The sequence below is a fragment of the Podarcis vaucheri genome (assembly GCF_965113315.1).
Source record: "Podarcis vaucheri genome assembly, chromosome: 1".
Classification (NCBI taxonomy): Eukaryota; Metazoa; Chordata; class Lepidosauria; order Squamata; family Lacertidae; genus Podarcis; species Podarcis vaucheri.
The window spans coordinates 17,062,377-17,068,376 of NC_138759.1; the positions used below are offsets into that span (position 1 = coordinate 17,062,377).

Consider the following 6,000-nt stretch of genomic DNA (forward strand, 5'->3'; position numbering starts at 1 on the left):
TTCTCCTCAGTTAAAAAACCAACAACTCAGAGCATCTTGCCTATCAGTAAAAACAAGGCAGTCCCTGCCCTCAGAGATACCTAGAGCATAGCTGTCAAGTGTCCCTTATTTGAAGGGGCAGTCCCTTATTCCAGCGCCATGTCCCACTGCTGTCCCTTATTGATGGATGTCCCTTAAATGTCCCTTAAATGATGTCCCTTAAATTTCAAAGGAAGCAGCTCCTTTCCCTCCCTCCCTGCCAGCCATTTTGTTGCACGTGCTGCTGCAAACTTTGCAGTGCAAAGCCAGGCCGGGGAGCCATCTTAAGTTGGGGCTGCATAGGCCTTGTGGTGCATGTGATTCAGATTCTATTCAGCTGCACCTCTGGTTACAAAGTTGGTTGGACAGTGTTCTCGAAGCTACCAGCATGAGTTTGATCAGACTGCAGGAGGACAGGAAGACCAAGAGGCTCAGTGGTTTAGACCATAGCACCACCCGTGTCCACAGAGGGAGTTTAGTAGGTGCCAAAAAAGCCAACAGAAACAGCACCTAATATTTAAGGGAAGGGAATTCCAAAAGGTAGGTGCCACAACACTAAAGGCCTGATTCCTATACTGGACAAAATGACCTCCTGGTAAGATGTTATCTGCAGGAGACAGGGATTGGGGAATCTTTGGGATTTTTTGAAAAAAAAACCTATGGTGAGAAAATCTTACCAAACAGCTCAGTGAAGACAGTGTGTGTTTAGTGGCCTTGGAGCGCTGGCTGTTTTTTGGGGATGGGGTTGGTGGGGCTTAAAATGGGTCACTGGAGAGGATGAAATGGGCTTTCTGGAATCCTGAGCAGTAGCACTCCACACACCAATATTTCATTGTAGGTCCTTGTAATTACAGTGATGATTAATCAGGGCAAGTGGACATTCTGTTACTAGCTACAACTTCACTGAGCCTGAAGGTAGTCAGTCTCCGGTTCAAGCCACATTGCTTTTGACATCCTAGTTGGCTAGCATATAGTAAAACAATTGTACTGTTAAAAATAAATAAATTGGATGCCCAGTGTGGTGCAGGATTGGGTTCCCAAAAAGAACGATGCTCTCAGTTAGGGGGATTACTAATCAGCAAAAGCAGAGGAGTGTGTGGTGTTCCAGCGAATGAATGAAGGATAAACAGGCTTGTTTCGAAATAAAATGTTTTCCAACATTTTCCACGAAGAGTTAGCTGGACTTTGAAGAGTCCAGTAAAAATAAAGATTCTTGTTTTTAAAGCTAAAAATAGGCAGAATTGAAAATCTGGGCACCAAGTGTGGAAATGGCATGGAGTTTTCTTATAGATTCTCTGAATTTGCTAGAGGACACACTGGGGACCAATTAGATTTTTTTTAGCTATTCTGGGCTTTTGGTAATGCAGGGGGAGAGGTAAGGTAAGGTAATGGGAGGGAGGCATAAATACAATAATCGCTAAGGGGTGGAGAGGGCACTGGCCAATGAGGGGCACTCATATTCCAAGCCCAGATTCCCATTGGACCTTTTAGACTGTTGTTCTACTGCTGCTGCTGCTGCTACTGGTGGGTTGTCACTATTGCTGTATAAAAGCCAGGGAGCAGGATGAGCTAATTTGGTGAGCTAAGATATCCATTACTCAACAATATGCATCTAGGAGGGCCCACCAGGGGGCCAGGAAGAAACTATAACACTAGGACTAGTGGACATCCAATGAACCCAAACGTTGGAAGGTTCAGGGCGGGCAAAAGGCATTGCTATGGAACTCACTTGCACAGGAAGTAGTGATGGCCACCAACCGGGATGCCTTTAAAAGAGGATCAGACAAATTCATGGAGGATAAGGCTATCTGTGACTGCTAGCCATGATGGCTCTGCTCTGCTCCATGGTCAGAGACAGCAGTCTTCTGAATACCAGTTGCTAGAAGCCACCAGGGCCTTGCAGAGCCAGGCAGAGGCCCAGGCCAGGTAGATAATGCCCCCCTTTTTTACCCTGGGGGTAACTGAAGTCTTATAAAGAAGTAAGTACAGTGGTGCCTCGCAAGACGAAAATAATCCGTTCTGTGATTCTCTTTGTCTAGCGGTTTTTTCGTCTTGCGAAGCAAGCCCATTGAAGGATTAGCGGATTAGCGCTATTAGCGGCTTTTAGCGGCTTTAAGCGGCTTATCTGCTGATCGGATCAGCTGATAAGTGGCTTAGCGGCTTAGAAAAAGGGGGGGGGGAAGGAAAAAAAACCAGCAGGAACTCGCAAGACATTGTCGTCTTGCGAAGCAAGCCCATAGGAAATTCATTTTGCGAAGCACCTCCAAAATGGAAAACTCTTTCGTCTAGCGAGTTTTCCGTCTTGCGAGGCATTCGTCTTGCGGGGCACCACTGTATATAAATAATTTCCACAAAAGTTATGCTGACAAATAATTTTATTTCAAGGCTTGAACCGTATCTGCATATAAAGACAAAATGGAAAATATAGATATACAATAGTGCTTTTTAAAAAATACATAGGGAAAAGGATTATTGTACCGTATTTTTTGCACTATAAGATGCACCCGACCATAAGACGCACCTAGTTTTTAGAGAAGGAAAACAAGAAAAAAAAATCTGAATCTAAAGTTGTTGAAGAGGAAGGAGGAGGGAGGATCAGGCTAAGGAGCCGCCGGGAAGCTGGGTCTGCTGGCCGCTTAGCAGCGTTGTCCCTGCTGGGGGGACTGGAGGAGGCAGGCGAGACGAAACGACACTCTTCAGCGAAGCGAGAGGAGGAAAGGAAGGGAGCCCTTACGGAGCCCCTTCCTTCCCTCCTCCCGCTTCACTGAAGAGGCGCTGTGCTGCTCTGCTGAAGCCAGCAGAGCAAGAGGGAGAGCTGTGCAGCGCCTCTTGGTCTGCTGGCTTCCCAGCGAAGCCGGATGAGGGACGGAAGGGGCTCCGTAAGGGCTCCCTTCCGTCCCTCATCGTGCATCACTGTGAAGGCATCACAACAAGAGGTGCTGCGCAGCTCTCCCTCTTGCTCTGCTGGCTTCAGCAATAGCTGCGCAGCCTGCATTCGCTCCATAAGACGCACACTCACTTCCCCTTACTTTTTAGGAGGAAAAAAGTGTGTCTTATAGAGTGAAAAATACGATAAGTATTTACATTTAAAAATGCTTTCCTAGCTCTCTTTTCTGCGAATTCTTGAATTATGCAGGAAAAATCAAGCAACTTCGCCTTATCGCAATTGTGAATGTCCTGACCGAGGCCTCCTTTGGAATCGGAGGCCAAGTGGCCCATATGCCCCCCCCTCTGTCTGGACCTGGAAGCCATAGAAGGGGAGAGTGGTTTCCACAGGCATCTGGTTGGCCACTGTGAGAACAGGATGCTGGGCTAGATGGCCCATTGGCCTGATCCAGCAAACTTAATTATTCACAGAGCGACAATTGCTAGCACCCTTCACAAACTAGAGTTTCCAGGATTCTTTAGGGGAGAAATGTGCTTTCGGCATGCTTTAAATGCATGGTGCGTACACAGCCACTGCATCATAAAATCTGCCCAATACAGTCATCCCAATTCTCATCGTCATTCCAGGCTTCATAAACCAGCTGCACATGGTTTATGAAGCTGGGGATAAGCCCAGCACTCCTATCTCACGCCTCCCCTCCTCCTTTTGCATGCCAGCTTTGGTGCAGAGATCCGGGTTTGTATTAAGCCAAGATTCCTGTTATGTCGAAACAGGGGAACTCTGGATTAATGTCAATTAAATAAAACAGGAAAATAAACCAGGCTGTTGCCCTTTCCTTTCCTTTCTTTTTCTATTCTATTAAAACATAGTGAGATTCATGTGAGCAACCATTTGCAGAGCAGTAGTGCTGTATTATTAAACACATTTTTAAAAATAAGAGATGCCAGTGAAACTCAATCTCTAAAAGGACCCCCCTCCCCCGAGAGGGGGAATTGCCTTGAAAATATTCTAGTTTCTAATAAATGAACATCTAATAAATGAGCGTTTAGAGGATCAGTGAGTTGTAGAGAGGAAAATGAAATATTAAATTCCCTTTCCTTTAGCTTTCTTTTCTGTGTGATTCTCAGAATCCAAGGCTATATAACAAGCCATCTTTTTGTATATTACAGGCCCATTATGTGTTTAAGTTCTCTGAATTATGTGTATCGGTGACTACACCATCTGTTTCCAGCTTGTCTTCTTTTCATAAGCACCAATATAAGCTACTGCTAAAATTACAGAATTTAAGACACTTTAGCAAAAATAGTTGCCAAACACCTCCATTCTAGCCTATCAAAGGCTTTTTCAGCACCGTCCTGAAGCTTTAAGCAGCTGTGTTTTTTACATATCTGCTGTTAGCACATATATACCTTGTCAGAGGTAAGTCTCATTAGATTCAACAGGACATACTTCTGAGTAGACATGTATAGGATTAGATAAATATTAATAGGGTTGTAGTCTGAATTATGTATTTTACAAAAGTTCATTTAGAGTTAAAACTAGTTTGATTAATATTTACATAATTACCAATATTGTTTGAGCTTATTAAAAAATAGTAGTTGCCTTGTAGAGTCATAACACAGCTGTGAAATTGGGTGATAGGATTGTGCTTTGTCCTTCCTAGACATATAACTTCTCAACTCACAGACTATAAAATTAATGTCCATAGTTGGATTTGTCAGTGGTATTGCAAAAATTCCAATACACTTTCTAAAAAGCTGAAATCCAGAGGTCAGTTGGCATTGTTTTTTTATTTTTTATAGCTCTGGCCATATCCATAATGGTACTCAGATTTCTATACCTTTTATGTCTCAATAGCTGGGTATGCTAAGACAAATCTTAAATTGGATTATTTGCCCCTGGATCCTGCGTGATTATATGCATTTATAATGATGCCCCAATCCTGCAGCTGTTTCCTTACTTGACAAAACTATTAAATTATTACTTTGTTTCATCCCCCCAAATGTATTTGACCTGCTCTAAGCAGAGTCTGCAGGGAGAATTGGGAAACTGGGGTGGGAGTTCAGGCACAGGACCATGGACAGCTCCAGGTGGCACTGAGCAAAAAATCAGGCTGGATACAGTCACTGAAAAGCAAGCAAACCGGGAAGTTGCTCTACTGAAGGCTTGGAACCAAAGGTACCAAAGGTTTAAGTAGGCTGCAGGCTGGTAATAATTTCTTATGTGCTTAAAGGGGCCATACTCATTTTTTTGAGCCAAGCAGGAGGGTTTCCTGTCTGGACCACAAAGTCTCTACAATTAATCTTTCCAGAACGTGCACATTAGAGTGCACATCCCAATGAAAGCAATACAGCGTGGATAAGCAGAATCCACATTTGGATGTGTAGCCAACTGTTTCGTTTGGATGTGCACCTGATTTATACCTTCAGTTTTTTATTGTGTAAGTGATATATTTGTAGAAGCCTGTTTACTGATATGGCTTATCTTAGTGATTCAGAGTACAGTGGTACCTCGTGTTAAGTACTTAATTCGTTCCGGAGGTCTGTTCTTAACCTGAAACTGTTCTTAACCTGAAGCACCACTTTAGCTAATGGGGCCTCCTACTGCTGCTGTGCCGGCAGAGCCCGATTTCTGTTCTCATCCTGAAGCAAAGTTCTTAACCTGAAGCACTATTTCTGGGTTAGCGGAGTCTGTAACCTGAAGCATATGTAACCCGAGATACCACTGTACATGGCAGGGATAAAAGCTGGCAACCCTAGTACAAATGAAGGAGAGCAATGGTTTTGTTCATGTGAACTGAGTGTGTCTTCCATAACTTTCCCAGGATTTCCTGTAGCATAGAGATATCATGGATTGCTTGGATGATAGGTTATGTACGCTACAGAAAAGTGTTCCCTGAAGGCAACTATTTTTTTTAAATGACAGTCTAGAACATTTGTGTCTGCAGTTTTAAGAATGGGTTTTACTGGCCATTATTTTTTTTTAGTAACAGTTATGCTGCTATTACATTTCTTTTTTTTTAATAATAAAAAAATAGTACAATGTAATGGCATTTAAGGGATGCAGGTGGCGCTGTGGGTTAAACCACAGAGCCT

At 43.5% G+C, this 6,000-nt stretch overlaps 1 long non-coding RNA gene across 1 annotated transcript in view; it reads right to left on the reverse strand.

The window, feature by feature from the left end:
• Positions 1 to 5,506, reverse strand: part of LOC309531244 — a 124,099-nt gene extending 118,593 nt beyond the window's left edge. The window contains exon 1 of the long non-coding RNA XR_014219171.1: positions 5,416 to 5,506. This is a non-coding gene — a long non-coding RNA (uncharacterized lncRNA). The remainder of the gene's footprint in view (positions 1 to 5,415) is intronic.
• Between the last annotated feature and the right edge of the window lie 494 nt (positions 5,507 to 6,000).